The 15762-nt window shown below is 48.7% G+C and overlaps 50 non-coding genes across 50 annotated transcripts; all 50 read right to left on the bottom strand.

Moving 5' to 3' along the window:
* Positions 1 to 102: 102 nt before the first annotated feature.
* Trnat-ugu lies at positions 103 to 174 on the bottom strand. The gene has a single exon. It is a non-coding gene; the product is annotated as a tRNA-Thr (tRNA).
* A 246-nt stretch (positions 175 to 420) lies between these two features.
* On the bottom strand, positions 421 to 492 carry Trnat-ugu. The gene has a single exon. It is a non-coding gene; the product is annotated as a tRNA-Thr (tRNA).
* Positions 493 to 738: 246 nt separating this feature from the next.
* Positions 739 to 810, bottom strand: Trnat-ugu. Its single transcript has one exon. It is a non-coding gene; the product is annotated as a tRNA-Thr (tRNA).
* A 246-nt stretch (positions 811 to 1056) lies between these two features.
* Trnat-ugu lies at positions 1057 to 1128 on the bottom strand. The gene has a single exon. It is a non-coding gene; the product is annotated as a tRNA-Thr (tRNA).
* Positions 1129 to 1374: 246 nt separating this feature from the next.
* On the bottom strand, positions 1375 to 1446 carry Trnat-ugu. Its single transcript has one exon. It is a non-coding gene; the product is annotated as a tRNA-Thr (tRNA).
* A 246-nt stretch (positions 1447 to 1692) lies between these two features.
* On the bottom strand, positions 1693 to 1764 carry Trnat-ugu. Its single transcript has one exon. It is a non-coding gene; the product is annotated as a tRNA-Thr (tRNA).
* Positions 1765 to 2010: 246 nt separating this feature from the next.
* Positions 2011 to 2082, bottom strand: Trnat-ugu. Its single transcript has one exon. It is a non-coding gene; the product is annotated as a tRNA-Thr (tRNA).
* Positions 2083 to 2328: 246 nt separating this feature from the next.
* On the bottom strand, positions 2329 to 2400 carry Trnat-ugu. The gene has a single exon. It is a non-coding gene; the product is annotated as a tRNA-Thr (tRNA).
* A 246-nt stretch (positions 2401 to 2646) lies between these two features.
* Trnat-ugu lies at positions 2647 to 2718 on the bottom strand. Its single transcript has one exon. It is a non-coding gene; the product is annotated as a tRNA-Thr (tRNA).
* A 246-nt stretch (positions 2719 to 2964) lies between these two features.
* Trnat-ugu lies at positions 2965 to 3036 on the bottom strand. The gene has a single exon. It is a non-coding gene; the product is annotated as a tRNA-Thr (tRNA).
* A 246-nt stretch (positions 3037 to 3282) lies between these two features.
* On the bottom strand, positions 3283 to 3354 carry Trnat-ugu. The gene has a single exon. It is a non-coding gene; the product is annotated as a tRNA-Thr (tRNA).
* Positions 3355 to 3600: 246 nt separating this feature from the next.
* Positions 3601 to 3672, bottom strand: Trnat-ugu. Its single transcript has one exon. It is a non-coding gene; the product is annotated as a tRNA-Thr (tRNA).
* A 246-nt stretch (positions 3673 to 3918) lies between these two features.
* Trnat-ugu lies at positions 3919 to 3990 on the bottom strand. Its single transcript has one exon. It is a non-coding gene; the product is annotated as a tRNA-Thr (tRNA).
* A 246-nt stretch (positions 3991 to 4236) lies between these two features.
* On the bottom strand, positions 4237 to 4308 carry Trnat-ugu. The gene has a single exon. It is a non-coding gene; the product is annotated as a tRNA-Thr (tRNA).
* Positions 4309 to 4554: 246 nt separating this feature from the next.
* Trnat-ugu lies at positions 4555 to 4626 on the bottom strand. The gene has a single exon. It is a non-coding gene; the product is annotated as a tRNA-Thr (tRNA).
* A 246-nt stretch (positions 4627 to 4872) lies between these two features.
* Positions 4873 to 4944, bottom strand: Trnat-ugu. The gene has a single exon. It is a non-coding gene; the product is annotated as a tRNA-Thr (tRNA).
* Positions 4945 to 5190: 246 nt separating this feature from the next.
* Trnat-ugu lies at positions 5191 to 5262 on the bottom strand. Its single transcript has one exon. It is a non-coding gene; the product is annotated as a tRNA-Thr (tRNA).
* A 246-nt stretch (positions 5263 to 5508) lies between these two features.
* Trnat-ugu lies at positions 5509 to 5580 on the bottom strand. The gene has a single exon. It is a non-coding gene; the product is annotated as a tRNA-Thr (tRNA).
* A 246-nt stretch (positions 5581 to 5826) lies between these two features.
* On the bottom strand, positions 5827 to 5898 carry Trnat-ugu. The gene has a single exon. It is a non-coding gene; the product is annotated as a tRNA-Thr (tRNA).
* Positions 5899 to 6143: 245 nt separating this feature from the next.
* Positions 6144 to 6215, bottom strand: Trnat-ugu. The gene has a single exon. It is a non-coding gene; the product is annotated as a tRNA-Thr (tRNA).
* A 246-nt stretch (positions 6216 to 6461) lies between these two features.
* Trnat-ugu lies at positions 6462 to 6533 on the bottom strand. The gene has a single exon. It is a non-coding gene; the product is annotated as a tRNA-Thr (tRNA).
* A 246-nt stretch (positions 6534 to 6779) lies between these two features.
* On the bottom strand, positions 6780 to 6851 carry Trnat-ugu. The gene has a single exon. It is a non-coding gene; the product is annotated as a tRNA-Thr (tRNA).
* Positions 6852 to 7097: 246 nt separating this feature from the next.
* On the bottom strand, positions 7098 to 7169 carry Trnat-ugu. Its single transcript has one exon. It is a non-coding gene; the product is annotated as a tRNA-Thr (tRNA).
* A 246-nt stretch (positions 7170 to 7415) lies between these two features.
* Trnat-ugu lies at positions 7416 to 7487 on the bottom strand. Its single transcript has one exon. It is a non-coding gene; the product is annotated as a tRNA-Thr (tRNA).
* Positions 7488 to 7733: 246 nt separating this feature from the next.
* Trnat-ugu lies at positions 7734 to 7805 on the bottom strand. Its single transcript has one exon. It is a non-coding gene; the product is annotated as a tRNA-Thr (tRNA).
* A 246-nt stretch (positions 7806 to 8051) lies between these two features.
* Trnat-ugu lies at positions 8052 to 8123 on the bottom strand. Its single transcript has one exon. It is a non-coding gene; the product is annotated as a tRNA-Thr (tRNA).
* Positions 8124 to 8369: 246 nt separating this feature from the next.
* Positions 8370 to 8441, bottom strand: Trnat-ugu. Its single transcript has one exon. It is a non-coding gene; the product is annotated as a tRNA-Thr (tRNA).
* A 246-nt stretch (positions 8442 to 8687) lies between these two features.
* On the bottom strand, positions 8688 to 8759 carry Trnat-ugu. The gene has a single exon. It is a non-coding gene; the product is annotated as a tRNA-Thr (tRNA).
* A 246-nt stretch (positions 8760 to 9005) lies between these two features.
* On the bottom strand, positions 9006 to 9077 carry Trnat-ugu. The gene has a single exon. It is a non-coding gene; the product is annotated as a tRNA-Thr (tRNA).
* A 246-nt stretch (positions 9078 to 9323) lies between these two features.
* Positions 9324 to 9395, bottom strand: Trnat-ugu. The gene has a single exon. It is a non-coding gene; the product is annotated as a tRNA-Thr (tRNA).
* A 246-nt stretch (positions 9396 to 9641) lies between these two features.
* Positions 9642 to 9713, bottom strand: Trnat-ugu. Its single transcript has one exon. It is a non-coding gene; the product is annotated as a tRNA-Thr (tRNA).
* A 246-nt stretch (positions 9714 to 9959) lies between these two features.
* Trnat-ugu lies at positions 9960 to 10031 on the bottom strand. The gene has a single exon. It is a non-coding gene; the product is annotated as a tRNA-Thr (tRNA).
* Positions 10032 to 10277: 246 nt separating this feature from the next.
* On the bottom strand, positions 10278 to 10349 carry Trnat-ugu. The gene has a single exon. It is a non-coding gene; the product is annotated as a tRNA-Thr (tRNA).
* Positions 10350 to 10595: 246 nt separating this feature from the next.
* Trnat-ugu lies at positions 10596 to 10667 on the bottom strand. The gene has a single exon. It is a non-coding gene; the product is annotated as a tRNA-Thr (tRNA).
* A 246-nt stretch (positions 10668 to 10913) lies between these two features.
* Trnat-ugu lies at positions 10914 to 10985 on the bottom strand. The gene has a single exon. It is a non-coding gene; the product is annotated as a tRNA-Thr (tRNA).
* Positions 10986 to 11231: 246 nt separating this feature from the next.
* On the bottom strand, positions 11232 to 11303 carry Trnat-ugu. Its single transcript has one exon. It is a non-coding gene; the product is annotated as a tRNA-Thr (tRNA).
* Positions 11304 to 11549: 246 nt separating this feature from the next.
* Trnat-ugu lies at positions 11550 to 11621 on the bottom strand. Its single transcript has one exon. It is a non-coding gene; the product is annotated as a tRNA-Thr (tRNA).
* Positions 11622 to 11867: 246 nt separating this feature from the next.
* On the bottom strand, positions 11868 to 11939 carry Trnat-ugu. Its single transcript has one exon. It is a non-coding gene; the product is annotated as a tRNA-Thr (tRNA).
* Positions 11940 to 12185: 246 nt separating this feature from the next.
* On the bottom strand, positions 12186 to 12257 carry Trnat-ugu. Its single transcript has one exon. It is a non-coding gene; the product is annotated as a tRNA-Thr (tRNA).
* A 246-nt stretch (positions 12258 to 12503) lies between these two features.
* Trnat-ugu lies at positions 12504 to 12575 on the bottom strand. The gene has a single exon. It is a non-coding gene; the product is annotated as a tRNA-Thr (tRNA).
* A 246-nt stretch (positions 12576 to 12821) lies between these two features.
* On the bottom strand, positions 12822 to 12893 carry Trnat-ugu. Its single transcript has one exon. It is a non-coding gene; the product is annotated as a tRNA-Thr (tRNA).
* Positions 12894 to 13139: 246 nt separating this feature from the next.
* Positions 13140 to 13211, bottom strand: Trnat-ugu. Its single transcript has one exon. It is a non-coding gene; the product is annotated as a tRNA-Thr (tRNA).
* Positions 13212 to 13457: 246 nt separating this feature from the next.
* On the bottom strand, positions 13458 to 13529 carry Trnat-ugu. The gene has a single exon. It is a non-coding gene; the product is annotated as a tRNA-Thr (tRNA).
* A 246-nt stretch (positions 13530 to 13775) lies between these two features.
* Trnat-ugu lies at positions 13776 to 13847 on the bottom strand. Its single transcript has one exon. It is a non-coding gene; the product is annotated as a tRNA-Thr (tRNA).
* Positions 13848 to 14093: 246 nt separating this feature from the next.
* Trnat-ugu lies at positions 14094 to 14165 on the bottom strand. The gene has a single exon. It is a non-coding gene; the product is annotated as a tRNA-Thr (tRNA).
* A 246-nt stretch (positions 14166 to 14411) lies between these two features.
* Trnat-ugu lies at positions 14412 to 14483 on the bottom strand. The gene has a single exon. It is a non-coding gene; the product is annotated as a tRNA-Thr (tRNA).
* A 246-nt stretch (positions 14484 to 14729) lies between these two features.
* Positions 14730 to 14801, bottom strand: Trnat-ugu. Its single transcript has one exon. It is a non-coding gene; the product is annotated as a tRNA-Thr (tRNA).
* A 246-nt stretch (positions 14802 to 15047) lies between these two features.
* Trnat-ugu lies at positions 15048 to 15119 on the bottom strand. Its single transcript has one exon. It is a non-coding gene; the product is annotated as a tRNA-Thr (tRNA).
* Positions 15120 to 15365: 246 nt separating this feature from the next.
* Positions 15366 to 15437, bottom strand: Trnat-ugu. The gene has a single exon. It is a non-coding gene; the product is annotated as a tRNA-Thr (tRNA).
* A 246-nt stretch (positions 15438 to 15683) lies between these two features.
* Positions 15684 to 15755, bottom strand: Trnat-ugu. Its single transcript has one exon. It is a non-coding gene; the product is annotated as a tRNA-Thr (tRNA).
* Positions 15756 to 15762: the final 7 nt, after the last annotated feature.

Raw genomic sequence — 15762 nt, 5'->3', positions numbered from 1 at the left:
CTTTCGTCTATCGTCATCTGTGATCTTGGCTCAGGCCCGAAAAGACACGCTATTTCGAAATTTTCGGTTCAAAGCATTGCATTGGCCCATTTAAAATTGTGCTGCCCCCTGTGAGAATCGAACTCACGACCCCTGGTTTACAAGACCAGTGCTCTGCCCCTGAGCTAAGAAGGCTGTTACAGCTTACACCTCTTTGCGATCGCCACAGCCCTCGAGAAAAATACATTTCAGAGTCCAGAAAATGCGTACAAAGATTTACTCTGCCACAACAATTCGCTACCATTGAGGTCCACAGCGATGACTGACGGGTGCTGCCGTCTTTCGTCTATCGTCATCTGTGATCTTGGCTCAGGCCCGAAAAGACACGCTATTTCGAAATTTTCGGTTCAAAGCATTGCATTGGCCCATTTAAAATTGTGCTGCCCCCTGTGAGAATCGAACTCACGACCCCTGGTTTACAAGACCAGTGCTCTGCCCCTGAGCTAAGGAGGCTGTTACAGCTTACACCTCTTTGCGATCGCCACAGCCCTCGAGAAAAATACATTTCAGAGTCCAGAAAATGCGTACAAAGATTTACTCTGCCACAACAATTCGCTACCATTGAGGTCCACAGCGATGACTGACGGGTGCTGCCGTCTTTCGTCTATCGTCATCTGTGATCTTGGCTCAGGCCCGAAAAGACACGCTATTTCGAAATTTTCGGTTCAAAGCATTGCATTGGCCCATTTAAAATTGTGCTGCCCCCTGTGAGAATCGAACTCACGACCCCTGGTTTACAAGACCAGTGCTCTGCCCCTGAGCTCAGGAGGCTGTTACAGCTTACACCTCTTTGCGATCGCCACAGCCCTCGAGAAAAATACATTTCAGAGTCCAGAAAATGCGTACAAAGATTTACTCTGCCACAACAATTCGCTACCATTGAGGTCCACAGCGATGACTGACGGGTGCTGCCGTCTTTCGTCTATCGTCATCTGTGATCTTGGCTCAGGCCCGAAAAGACACGCTATTTCGAAATTTTCGGTTTAAAGCATTGCATTGGCCCATTTAAAATTGTGCTGCCCCCTGTGAGAATCGAACTCACGACCCCTGGTTTACAAGACCAGTGCTCTGCCCCTGAGCTAAGGAGGCTGTTACAGCTTACACCTCTTTGCGATCGCCACAGCCCTCGAGAAAAATACATTTCAGAGTCCAGAAAATGCGTACAAAGATTTACTCTGCCACAACAATTCGCTACCATTGAGGTCCACAGCGATGACTGACGGGTGCTGCCGTCTTTCGTCTATCGTCATCTGTGATCTTGGCTCAGGCCCGAAAAGACACGCTATTTCGAAATTTTCGGTTCAAAGCATTGCATTGGCCCATTTAAAATTGTGCTGCCCCCTGTGAGAATCGAACTCACGACCCCTGGTTTACAAGACCAGTGCTCTGCCCCTGAGCTAAGGAGGCTGTTACAGCTTACACCTCTTTGCGATCGCCACAGCCCTCGAGAAAAATACATTTCAGAGTCCAGAAAATGCGTACAAAGATTTACTCTGCCACAACAATTCGCTACCATTGAGGTCCACAGCGATGACTGACGGGTGCTGCCGTCTTTCGTCTATCGTCATCTGTGATCTTGGCTCAGGCCCGAGAAGACACGCTATTTCGAAATTTTCGGTTCAAAGCATTGCATTGGCCCATTTAAAATTGTGCTGCCCCCTGTGAGAATCGAACTCACGACCCCTGGTTTACAAGACCAGTGCTCTGCCCCTGAGCTAAGGAGGCTGTTACAGCTTACACCTCTTTGCGACCGCCACAGCCCTCGAGAAAAATACATTTCAGAGTCCAGAAAATGCGTACAAAGATTTACTCTGCCACAACAATTCGCTACCATTGAGGTCCACAGCGATGACTGACGGGTGCTGCCGTCTTTCGTCTATCGTCATCTGTGACCTTGGCTCAGGCCCGAAAAGACACGCTATTTCGAAATTTTCGGTTCAAAGCATTGCATTGGCCCATTTAAAATTGTGCTGCCCCCTGTGAGAATCGAACTCACGACCCCTGGTTTACAAGACCAGTGCTCTGCCCCTGAGCTAAGGAGGCTGTTACAGCTTACACCTCTTTGCGATCGCCACAGCCCTCGAGAAAAATACATTTCAGAGTCCAGAAAATGCGTACAAACATTTACTCTGCCACAACAATTCGCTACCATTGAGGTCCACAGCGATGACTGACGGGTGCTGCCGTCTTTCGTCTATCGTCATCTGTGATCTTGGCTCAGGCCCGAAAAGACACGCTATTTCGAAATTTTCGGTTCAAAGCATTGCATTGGCCCATTTAAAATTGTGCTGCCCCCTGTGAGAATGGAACTCACGACCCCTGGTTTACAAGACCAGTGCTCTGCCCCTGAGCTAAGGAGGCTGTTACAGCTTACACCTCTTTGCGATCGCCACAGCCCTCGAGAAAAATACATTTCAGAGTCCAGAAAATGCGTACAAAGATTTACTCTGCCACAACAATTCGCTACCATTGAGGTCCACAGCGATGACTGACGGGTGCTGCCGTCTTTCGTCTATCGTCATCTGTGATCTTGGCTCAGGCCCGAAAAGACACGCTATTTCGAAATTTTCGGTTCAAAGCATTGCATTGGCCCATTTAAAATTGTGCTGCCCCCTGTGAGAATCGAACTCACGACCCCTGGTTTACAAGACCAGTGCTCTGCCCCTGAGCTAAGGAGGCTGTTACAGCTTACACCTCTTTGCGATCGCCACAGCCCTCGACAAAAATACATTTCAGAGTCCAGAAAATGCGTACAAAGATTTACTCTGCCACAACAATTCGCTACCATTGAGGTCCACAGCGATGACTGACGGGTGCTGCCGTCTTTCGTCTATCGTCATCTGTGATCTTGGCTCAGGCCCGAAAAGACACGCTATTTCGAAATTTTCGGTTCAAAGCATTGCATTGGCCCATTTAAAATTGTGCTGCCCCCTGTGAGAATCGAACTCACGACCCCTGGTTTACAAGACCAGTGCTCTGCCCCTGAGCTAAGGAGGCTGTTACAGCTTACACCTCTTTGCGATCGCCACAGCCCTCGACAAAAATACATTTCAGAGTCCAGAAAATGCGTACAAAGATTTACTCTGCCACAACAATTCGCTACCATTGAGGTCCACAGCGATGACTGACGGGTGCTGCCGTCTTTCGTCTATCGTCATCTGTGATCTTGGCTCAGGCCCGAAAAGACACGCTATTTCGAAATTTTCGGTTCAAAGCATTGCATTGGCCCATTTAAAATTGTGCTGCCCCCTGTGAGAATCGAACTCACGACCGCTGGTTTACAAGACCAGTGCTCTGCCCCTGAGCTAAGGAGGCTGTTACAGCTTACACCTCTTTGCGATCGCCACAGCCCTCGAGAAAAATACATTTCAGAGTCCAGAAAATGCGTACAAAGATTTACTCTGCCACATCAATTCGCTACCATTGAGGTCCACAGCGATGACTGACGGGTGCTGCCGTCTTTCGTCTATCGTCATCTGTGATCTTGGCTCAGGCCCGAAAAGACACGCTATTTCGAAATTTTCGGTTCAAAGCATTGCATTGGCCCATTTAAAATTGTGCTGCCCCCTGTGAGAATCGAACTCACGACCCCTGGTTTACAAGACCAGTGCTCTGCCCCTGAGCTAAGGAGGCTGTTACAGCTTACACCTCTTTGCGATCGCCACAGCCCTCGACAAAAATACATTTCAGAGTCCAGAAAATGCGTACAAAGATTTACTCTGCCACAACAATTCGCTACCATTGAGGTCCACAGCGATGACTGACGGGTGCTGCCGTCTTTCGTCTATCGTCATCTGTGATCTTGGCTCAGGCCCGAAAAGACACGCTATTTCGAAATTTTCGGTTCAAAGCATTGCATTGGCCCATTTAAAATTGTGCTGCCCCCTGTGAGAATCGAACTCACGACCCCTGGTTTACAAGACCAGTGCTCTGCCCCTGAGCTAAGGAGGCTGTTACAGCTTACACCTCTTTGCGATCGCCACAGCCCTCGAGAAAAATACATTTCAGAGTCCAGAAAATGCGTACAAAGATTTACTCTGCCACAACAATTCGCTACCATTGAGGTCCACAGCGATGACTGACGGGTGCTGCCGTCTTTCGTCTATCGTCATCTGTGATCTTGGCTCAGGCCCGAAAAGACACGCTATTTCGAAATTTTCGGTTCAAAGCATTGCATTGGCCCATTTAAAATTGTGCTGCCCCCTGTGAGAATCGAACTCACGACCCCTGGTTTACAAGACCAGTGCTCTGCCCCTGAGCTAAGGAGGCTGTTACAGCTTACACCTCTTTGCGATCGCCACAGCCCTCGAGAAAAATACATTTCAGAGTCCAGAAAATGCGTACAAAGATTTACTCTGCCACAACAATTCGCTACCATTGAGGTCCACAGCGATGACTGACGGGTGCTGCCGTCTTTCGTCTATCGTCATCTGTGATCTTGGCTCAGGCCCGAAAAGACACGCTATTTCGAAATTTTCGGTTCAAAGCATTGCATTGGCCCATTTAAAATTGTGCTGCCCCCTGTGAGAATCGAACTCACGACCCCTGGTTTACAAGACCAGTGCTCTGCCCCTGAGCTAAGGAGGCTGTTACAGCTTACACCTCTTTGCGATCGCCACAGCCCTCGAGAAAAATACATTTCAGAGTCCAGAAAATGCGTACAAACATTTACTCTGCCACAACAATTCGCTACCATTGAGGTCCACAGCGATGACTGACGGGTGCTGCCGTCTTTCGTCTATCGTCATCTGTGATCTTGGCTCAGGCCCGAAAAGACACGCTATTTCGAAATTTTCGGTTCAAAGCATTGCATTGGCCCATTTAAAATTGTGCTGCCCCCTGTGAGAATCGAACTCACGACCCCTGGTTTACAAGACCAGTGCTCTGCCCCTGAGCTAAGGAGGCTGTTACAGCTTACACCTCTTTGCGATCGCCACAGCCCTCGAGAAAAATACATTTCAGAGTCCAGAAAATGCGTACAAAGATTTACTCTGCCACAACAATTCGCTACCATTGAGGTCCACAGCGATGACTGACGGGTGCTGCCGTCTTTCGTCTATCGTCATCTGTGATCTTGGCTCAGGCCCGAAAAGACACGCTATTTCGAAATTTTCGGTTCAAAGCATTGCATTGGCCCATTTAAAATTGTGCTGCCCCCTGTGAGAATCGAACTCACGACCCCTGGTTTACAAGACCAGTGCTCTGCCCCTGAGCTAAGGAGGCTGTTACAGCTTACACCTCTTTGCGATCGCCACAGCCCTCGAGAAAAATACATTTCAGAGTCCAGAAAATGCGTACAAAGATTTACTCTGCCACAACAATTCGCTACCATTGAGGTCCACAGCGATGACTGACGGGTGCTGCCGTCTTTCGTCTATCGTCATCTGTGATCTTGGCTCAGGCCCGAAAAGACACGCTATTTCGAAATTTTCGGTTCAAAGCATTGCATTGGCCCATTTAAAATTGTGCTGCTCCCTGTGAGAATCAAACTCACGACCCCTGGTTTACAAGACCAGTGCTCTGCCCCTGAGCTAAGGAGGCTGTTACAGCTTACACCTCTTTGCGATCGCCACAGCCCTCGAGAAAAATACATTTCAGAGTCCAGAAAATGCGTACAAAGATTTACTCTGCCACAACAATTCGCTACCATTGAGGTCCACAGCGATGACTGACGGGTGCTGCCGTCTTTCGTCTATCGTCATCTGTGATCTTGGCTCAGGCCCGAAAAGACACGCTATTTCGAAATTTTCGGTTCAAAGCATTGCATTGGCCCATTTAAAATTGTGCTGCCCCCTGTGAGAATCGAACTCACGACCCCTGGTTTACAAGACCAGTGCTCTGCCCCTGAGCTAAGGAGGCTGTTACAGCTTACACCTCTTTGCGATCGCCACAGCCCTCGACAAAAATACATTTCAGAGTCCAGAAAATGCGTACAAAGATTTACTCTGCCACAACAATTCGCTACCATTGAGGTCCACAGCGTGACTGACGGGTGCTGCCGTCTTTCGTCTATCGTCATCTGTGATCTTGGCTCAGGCCCGAAAAGACACGCTATTTCGAAATTTTCGGTTCAAAGCATTGCATTGGCCCATTTAAAATTGTGCTGCCCCCTGTGAGAATCGAACTCACGACCCCTGGTTTACAAGACCAGTGCTCTGCCCCTGAGCTAAGGAGGCTGTTACAGCTTACACCTCTTTGCGATCGCCACAGCCCTCGAGAAAAATACATTTCAGAGTCCAGAAAATGCGTACAAAGATTTACTCTGCCACAACAATTCGCTACCATTGAGGTCCACAGCGATGACTGACGGGTGCTGCCGTCTTTCGTCTATCGTCATCTGCGATCTTGGCTCAGGCCCGAAAAGACACGCTATTTCGAAATTTTCGGTTCAAAGCATTGCATTGGCCTATTTAAAATTGTGCTGCCCCCTGTGAGAATCGAACTCACGACCCCTGGTTTACAAGACCAGTGCTCTGCCCCTGAGCTAAGGAGGCTGTTACAGCTTACACCTCTTTGCGATCGCCACAGCCCTCGAGAAAAATACATTTCAGAGTCCAGAAAATGCGTACAGAGATTTACTCTGCCACAACAATTCGCTACCATTGAGGTCCACAGCGATGACTGACGGGTGCTGCCGTCTTTCGTCTATCGTCATCTGTGATCTTGGCTCAGGCCCGAAAAGACACGCTATTTCGAAATTTTCGGTTCAAAGCATTGCATTGGCCCATTTAAAATTGTGCTGCCCCCTGTGAGAATCGAACTCACGACCCCTGGTTTACAAGACCAGTGCTCTGCCCCTGAGCTAAGGAGGCTGTTACGGCTTACACCTCTTTGCGATCGCCACAGCCCTCGAGAAAAATACATTTCAGAGTCCAGAAAATGCGTACAAAGATTTACTCTGCCACAACAATTCGCTACCATTGAGGTCCACAGCGATGACTGACGGGTGCTGCCGTCTTTCGTCTATCGTCATCTGTGATCTTGGCTCAGGCCCGAAAAGACACGCTATTTCGAAATTTTCGGTTCAAAGCATTGCATTGGCCCATTTAAAATTGTGCTGCCCCCTGTGAGAATCGAACTCACGACCCCTGGTTTACAAGACCAGTGCTCTGCCCCTGAGCTAAGGAGGCTGTTACAGCTTACACCTCTTTGCGATCGCCACAGCCCTCGAGAAAAATACATTTCAGAGTCCAGAAAATGCGTACAAAGATTTACTCTGCCACAACAATTCGCTACCATTGAGGTCCACAGCGATGACTGACGGGTGCTGCCGTCTTTCGTCTATCGTCATCTGTGATCTTGGCTCAGGCCCGAAAAGACACGCTATTTCGAAATTTTCGGTTCAAAGCATTGCATTGGCCCATTTAAAATTGTGCTGCCCCCTGTGAGAATCGAACTGACGACCCCTGGTTTACAAGACCAGTGCTCTGCCTCTGAGCTAAGGAGGCTGTTACAGCTTATACCTCTTTGCGATCGCCACAGCCCTCGAGAAAAATACATTTCAGAGTCCAGAAAATGCGTACAAAGATTTACTCTGCCACAACAATTCGCTACCATTGAGGTCCACAGCGATGACTGACGGGTGCTGCCGTCTTTCGTCTATCGTCATCTGTGATCTTGGCTCAGGCCCGAAAAGACACGCTATTTCGAAATTTTCGGTTCAAAGCATTGCATTGGCCCATTTAAAATTGTGCTGCCCCCTGTGAGAATCGAACTCACGACCCCTGGTTTACAAGACCAGTGCTCTGCCCCTGAGCTAATGAGGCTGTTACAGCTTACACCTCTTTGCGATCGCCACAGCCCTCGAGAAAAATACATTTCAGAGTCCAGAAAATGCGTACAAAGATTTACTCTGCCACAACAATTCGCTACCATTGAGGTCCACAGCGATGACTGACGGGTGCTGCCGTCTTTCGTCTATCGTCATCTGTGATCTTGGCTCAGGCCCGAAAAGACACGCTATTTCGAAATTTTCGGTTCAAAGCATTGCATTGGCCCATTTAAAATTGTGCTGCCCCCTGTGAGAATCGAACTCACGACCCCTGGTTTACAAGACCAGTGCTCTGCCCCTGAGCTAAGGAGGCTGTTACAGCTTACACCTCTTTGCGATCGCCACAGCCCTCGAGAAAAATACATTTCAGAGTCCAGAAAATGCGTACAAAGATTTACTCTGCCACAACAATTCGCTACCATTGAGGTCCACAGCGATGACTGACGGGTGCTGCCGTCTTTCGTCTATCGTCATCTGTGATCTTGGCTCAGGCCCGAAAAGACACGCTATTTCGAAATTTTCGGTTCAAAGCATTGCATTGGCCCATTTAAAATTGTGCTGCCCCCTGTGAGAATCGAACTCACGACACCTGGTTTACAAGACCAGTGCTCTGCCCCTGAGCTAAGGAGGCTGTTACAGCTTACACCTCTTTGCGATCGCCACAGCCCTCGAGAAAAATACATTTCAGAGTCCAGAAAATGCGTACAAAGATTTACTCTGCCACAACAATTCGCTACCATTGAGGTCCACAGCGATGACTGACGGGTGCTGCCGTCTTTCGTCTATCGTCATCTGTGATCTTGGCTCAGGCCCGAAAAGACACGCTATTTCGAAATTTTCGGTTCAAAGCATTGCATTGGCCCATTTAAAATTGTGCTGCCCCCTGTGAGAATCGAACTCACGACCCCTGGTTTACAAGACCAGTGCTCTGCCCCTGAGCTAAGGAGGCTGTTACAGCTTACACCTCTTTGCGATCGCCACAGCCCTCGAGAAAAATACATTTCAGAGTCCAGAAAATGCGTACAAAGATTTACTCTGCCACAACAATTCGCTACCATTGAGGTCCACAGCGATGACTGACGGGTGCTGCCGTCTTTCGTCTATCGTCATCTGTGATCTTGGCTCAGGCCCGAAAAGACACGCTATTTCGAAATTTTCGGTTCAAAGCATTGCATTGGCCCATTTAAAATTGTGCTGCCCCCTGTGAGAATCGAACTCACGACCCCTGGTTTACAAGACCAGTGCTCTGCCCCTGAGCTAAGGAGGCTGTTACAGCTTACACCTCTTTGCGATCGCCACAGCCCTCGAGAAAAATACATTTCAGAGTCCAGAAAATGCGTACAAAGATTTACTCTGCCACAACAATTCGCTACCATTGAGGTCCACAGCGATGACTGACGGGTGCTGCCGTCTTTCGTCTATCGTCATCTGTGATCTTGGCTCAGGCCCGAAAAGACACGCTATTTCGAAATTTTCGGTTCAAAGCATTGCATTGGCCCATTTAAAATTGTGCTGCCCCCTGTGAGAATCGAACTCACGACCCCTGGTTTACAAGACCAGTGCTCTGCCCCTGAGCTAAGGAGGCTGTTACAGCTTACACCTCTTTGCGATCGCCACAGCCCTCGACAAAAATACATTTCAGAGTCCAGAAAATGCGTACAAAGATTTACTCTGCCACAACAATTCGCTACCATTGAGGTCCACAGCGATGACTGACGGGTGCTGCCGTCTTTCGTCTATCGTCATCTGTGATCTTGGCTCAGGCCCGAAAAGACACGCTATTTCGAAATTTTCGGTTCAAAGCATTGCATTGGCCCATTTAAAATTGTGCTGCCCCCTGTGAGAATCGAACTCACGACCCCTGGTTTACAAGACCAGTGCTCTGCCCCTGAGCTAAGGAGGCTGTTACAGCTTACACCTCTTTGCGATCGCCACAGCCCTCGAGAAAAATACATTTCAGAGTCCAGAAAATGCGTACAAAGATTTACTCTGCCACAACAACTCGCTACCATTGAGGTCCACAGCGATGACTGACGGGTGCTGCCGTCTTTCGTCTATCGTCATCTGTGATCTTGGCTCAGGCCCGAAAAGACACGCTATTTCGAAATTTTCGGTTCAAAGCATTGCATTGGCCCATTTAAAATTGTGCTGCCCCCTGTGAGAATCGAACTCAAGACCCCTGGTTTACAAGACCAGTGCTCTGCCCCTGAGCTAAGGAGGCTGTTACAGCTTACACCTCTTTGCGATCGCCACAGCCCTCGACAAAAATACATTTCAGAGTCCAGAAAATGCGTACAAAGATTTACTCTGCCACAACAATTCGCTACCATTGAGGTCCACAGCGATGACTGACGGGTGCTGCCGTCTTTCGTCTATCGTCATCTGTGATCTTGGCTCAGGCCCGAAAAGACACGCTATTTCGAAATTTTCGGTTCAAAGCATTGCATTGGCCCATTTAAAATTGTGCTGCCCCCTGTGAGAATCGAACTCACGACCCCTGGTTTACAAGACCAGTGCTCTGCCCCTGAGCTAAGGAGGCTGTTACAGCTTACACCTCTTTGCGATCGCCACAGCCCTCGAGAAAAATACATTTCAGAGTCCAGAAAATGCGTACAAAGATTTACTCTGCCACAACAATTCGCTACCATTGAGGTCCACAGCGATGACTGACGGGTGCTGCCGTCTTTCGTCTATCGTCATCTGTGATCTTGGCTCAGGCCCGAAAAGACACGCTATTTCGAAATTTTCGGTTCAAAGCATTGCATTGGCCCATTTAAAATTGTGCTGCCCCCTGTGAGAATCGAACTCACGACACCTGGTTTACAAGACCAGTGCTCTGCCCCTGAGCTAAGGAGGCTGTTACAGCTTACACCTCTTTGCGATCGCCACAGCCCTCGAGAAAAATACATTTCAGAGTCCAGAAAATGCGTACAAAGATTTACTCTGCCACAACAATTCGCTACCATTGAGGTCCACAGCGATGACTGACGGGTGCTGCCGTCTTTCGTCTATCGTCATCTGTGATCTTGGCTCAGGCCCGAAAAGACACGCTATTTCGAAATTTTCGGTTCAAAGCATTGCATTGGCCCATTTAAAATTGTGCTGCCCCCTGTGAGAATCGAACTCACGACCCCTGGTTTACAAGACCAGTGCTCTGCCTCTGAGCTAAGGAGGCTGTTACAGCTTACACCTCTTTGCGATCGCCACAGCCCTCGAGAAAAATACGTTTCAGAGTCCAGAAAATGCGTACAAAGATTTACTCTGCCACAACAATTCGCTACCATTGAGGTCCACAGCGATGACTGACGGGTGCTGCCGTCTTTCGTCTATCGTCATCTGTGATCTTGGCTCAGGCCCGAAAAGACACGCTATTTCGAAATTTTCGGTTCAAAGCATTGCATTGGCCCATTTAAAATTGTGCTGCCCCCTGTGAGAATCGAACTCACGACCCCTGGTTTACAAGACCAGTGCTCTGCCCCTGAGCTAAGGAGGCTGTTACAGCTTACACCTCTTTGCGATCGCCACAGCCCTCGAGAAAAATACATTTCAGAGTCCAGAAAATGCGTACAAAGATTTACTCTGCCACAACAATTCGCTACCATTGAGGTCCACAGCGATGACTGACGGGTGCTGCCGTCTTTCGTCTATCGTCATCTGTGATCTTGGCTCAGGCCCGAAAAGACACGCTATTTCGAAATTTTCGGTTCAAAGCATTGCATTGGCCCATTTAAAATTGTGCTGCCCCCTGTGAGAATCGAACTCACGACCCCTGGTTTACAAGACCAGTGCTCTGCCCCTGAGCTAAGGAGGCTGTTACAGCTTACACCTCTTTGCGATCGCCACAGCCCTCGAGAAAAATACATTTCAGAGTCCAGAAAATGCGTACAAAGATTTACTCTGCCACAACAATTCGCTACCATTGAGGTCCACAGCGATGACTGACGGGTGCTGCCGTCTTTCGTCTATCGTCATCTGTGATCTTGGCTCAGGCCCGAAAAGACACGCTATTTCGAAATTTTCGGTTCAAAGCATTGCATTGGCCCATTTAAAATTGTGCTGCCCCCTGTGAGAATCGAACTCACGACCCCTGGTTTACAAGACCAGTGCTCTGCCCCTGAGCTAAGGAGGCTGTTACAGCTTACACCTCTTTGCGATCGCCACAGCCCTCGAGAAAAATACATTTCAGAGTCCAGAAAATGCGTACAAAGATTTACTCTGCCACAACAATTCGCTACCATTGAGGTCCACAGCGATGACTGACGGGTGCTGCCGTCTTTCGTCTATCGTCATCTGTGATCTTGGCTCAGGCCCGAAAAGACACGCTATTTCGAAATTTTCGGTTCAAAGCATTGCATTGGCCCATTTAAAATTGTGCTGCCCCCTGTGAGAATCGAACTCGCGACCCCTGGTTTACAAGACCAGTGCTCTGCCCCTGAGCTAAGGAGGCTGTTACAGCTTACACCTCTTTGCGATCGCCACAGCCCTCGAGAAAAATACATTTCAGAGTCCAGAAAATGCGTACAAAGATTTACTCTGCCACAACAATTCGCTACCATTGAGGTCCACAGCGATGACTGACGGGTGCTGCCGTCTTTCGTCTATCGTCATCTGTGATCTTGGCTCAGGCCCGAAAAGACACGCTATTTCGAAATTTTCGGTTCAAAGCATTGCATTGGCCCATTTAAAATTGTGCTGCCCCCTGTGAGAATCGAACTCACGACCCCTGGTTTACAAGACCAGTGCTCTGCCCCTGAGCTAAGGAGGCTGTTACAGCTTACACCTCTTTGCGATCGCCACAGCCCTCGAGAAAAATACATTTCAGAGTCCAGAAAATGCGTACAAAGATTTACTCTGCCACAACAATTCGCTACCATTGAGGTCCACAGCGATGACTGACGGGTGCTGCCGTCTTTCGTCTATCGTCATCTGTGATCTTGGCTCAGGCCCGAAAAGACACGCTATTTCGAAATTTTCGGTTCAAAGCATTGCATTGGCCCATTTAAAATTGTGCTGCTCCCTGTGAGAATCGAACTCACGACCCCTGGTTTACAAGACCAGTGCTCTGCCCCTGAGCTAAGGAGGCTGTTACAGCTTACACCTCTTTGCGATCGCCACAGCCCTCGAGAAAAATACATTTCAGAGTCCAGAAAATGCGTACAAAGATTTACTCTGCCACAACAATTCGCTACCATTGAGGTCCACAGCGATGACTGACGGGTGCTGCCGTCTTTCGTCTATCGTCATCTGTGATCTTGGCTCAGGCCCGAAAAGACACGCTATTTCGAAATTTTCGGTTCAAAGCATTGCATTGGCCCATTTAAAATTGTGTTGCCCCCTGTGAGAATCGAACTCACGACCCCTGGTTTACAAGACCAGTGCTCTGCCCCTGAGCTAAGGAGGCTGTTACAGCTTACACCTCTTTGCGATCGCCACAGCCCTCGACAAAAATACATTTCAGAGTCCAGAAAATGCGTACAAAGATTTACTCTGCCACAACAATTCGCTACCATTGAGGTCCACAGCGATGACTGACGGGTGCTGCCGTCTTTCGTCTATCGTCATCTGTGATCTTGGCTCAGGCCCGAAAAGACACGCTATTTCGAAATTTTCGGTTCAAAGCATTGCATTGGCCCATTTAAAATTGTGCTGCCCCCTGTGAGAATCGAACTCACGACCCCTGGTTTACAAGACCAGTGCTCTGCCCCTGAGCTAAGGAGGCTGTTACAGCTTACACCTCTTTGCGATCGCCACAGCCCTCGAGAAAAATACATTTCAGAGTCCAGAAAATGCGTACAAAGATTTACTCTGCCACAACAATTCGCTACCATTGAGGTCCACAGCGATGACTGACGGGTGCTGCCGTCTTTCGTCTATCGTCATCTGTGATCTTGGCTCAGGCCCGAAAAGACACGCTATTTCGAAATTTTCGGTTCAAAGCATTGCATTGGCCCATTTAAAATTGTGCTGCCCCCTGTGAGAACCGAACTCACGACCCCTGGTTTACAAGACCAGTGCTCTGCCCCTGAGCTAAGGAGGCTGTTACAGCTTACACCTCTTTGTGATCGCCACAGCCCTCGACAAAAATACATTTCAGAGTCCAGAAAATGCGTACAAAGATTTACTCTGCCACAACAATTCGCTACCATTGAGGTCCACAGCGATGACTGACGGGTGCTGCCGTCTTTCGTCTATCGTCATCTGTGATCTTGGCTCAGGCCCGAAAAGACACGCTATTTCGAAATTTTCGGTTCAAAGCATTGCATTGGCCCATTTAAAATTGTGCTGCCCCCTGTGAGAATCGAACTCACGACCCCTGGTTTACAAGACCAGTGCTCTGCCCCTGAGCTAAGGAGGCTGTTACAGCTTACACCTCTTTGCGATCGCCACAGCCCTCGAGAAAAATACATTTCAGAGTCCAGAAAATGCGTACAAAGATTTACTCTGCCACAACAATTCGCTACCATTGAGGTCCACAGCGATGACTGACGGGTGCTGCCGTCTTTCGTCTATCGTCATCTGTGATCTTGGCTCAGGCCCGAAAAGACACGCTATTTCGAAATTTTCGGTTCAAAGCATTGCATTGGCCCATTTAAAATTGTGCTGCCCCCTGTGAGAATCGAACTCGCGACCCCTGGTTTACAAGACCAGTGCTCTGCCCCTGAGCTAAGGAGGCTGTTACAGCTTACACCTCTTTGCGATCGCCACAGCCCTCGAGAAAAATACATTTCAGAGTCCAGAAAATGCGTACAAAGATTTACTCTGCCACAACAATTCGCTACCATTGAGGTCCACAGCGATGACTGACGGGTGCTGCCGTCTTTCGTCTATCGTCATCTGTGATCTTGGCTCAGGCCCGAAAAGACACGCTATTTCGAAATTTTCGGTTCAAAGCATTGCATTGGCCCATTTAAAATTGTGCTGCCCCCTGTGAGAATCGAACTCACGACCCCTGGTTTACAAGACCAGTGCTCTGCCCCTGAGCTAAGGAGGCTGTTACAGCTTACACCTCTTTGCGATCGCCACAGCCCTCGAGAAAAATACATTTCAGAGTCCAGAAAATGCGTACAAAGATTTACTCTGCCACAACAATTCGCTACCATTGAGGTCCACAGCGATGACTGACGGGTGCTGCCGTCTTTCGTCTATCGTCATCTGTGATCTTGGCTCAGGCCCGAAAAGACACGCTATTTCGAAATTTTCGGTTCAAAGCATTGCATTGGCCCATTTAAAATTGTGCTGCTCCCTGTGAGAATCGAACTCACGACCCCTGGTTTACAAGACCAGTGCTCTGCCCCTGAGCTAAGGAGGCTGTTACAGCTTACACCTCTTTGCGATCGCCACAGCCCTCGAGAAAAATACATTTCAGAGTCCAGAAAATGCGTACAAAGATTTACTCTGCCACAACAATTCGCTACCATTGAGGTCCACAGCGATGACTGACGGGTGCTGCCGTCTTTCGTCTATCGTCATCTGTGATCTTGGCTCAGGCCCGAAAAGACACGCTATTTCGAAATTTTCGGTTCAAAGCATTGCATTGGCCCATTTAAAATTGTGTTGCCCCCTGTGAGAATCGAACTCACGACCCCTGGTTTACAAGACCAGTGCTCTGCCCCTGAGCTAAGGAGGCTGTTACAGCTTACACCTCTTTGCGATCGCCACAGCCCTCGACAAAAATACATTTCAGAGTCCAGAAAATGCGTACAAAGATTTACTCTGCCACAACAATTCGCTACCATTGAGGTCCACAGCGATGACTGACGGGTGCTGCCGTCTTTCGTCTATCGTCATCTGTGATCTTGGCTCAGGCCCGAAAAGACACGCTATTTCGAAATTTTCGGTTCAAAGCATTGCATTGGCCCATTTAAAATTGTGCTGCCCCCTGTGAGAATCGAACTCACGACCCCTGGTTTACAAGACCAGTGCTCTGCCCCTGAGCTAAGGAGGCTGTTACA

Source organism: Schistocerca americana, unplaced genomic scaffold (assembly GCF_021461395.2).
Source record: "Schistocerca americana isolate TAMUIC-IGC-003095 unplaced genomic scaffold, iqSchAmer2.1 HiC_scaffold_263, whole genome shotgun sequence".
In the NCBI taxonomy this organism is placed as follows: Eukaryota; Metazoa; Arthropoda; class Insecta; order Orthoptera; family Acrididae; genus Schistocerca; species Schistocerca americana.
The sequence above is the reverse complement of the archived record's forward strand: the minus strand, read 5'-3'. Positions and strand labels throughout refer to the sequence as shown.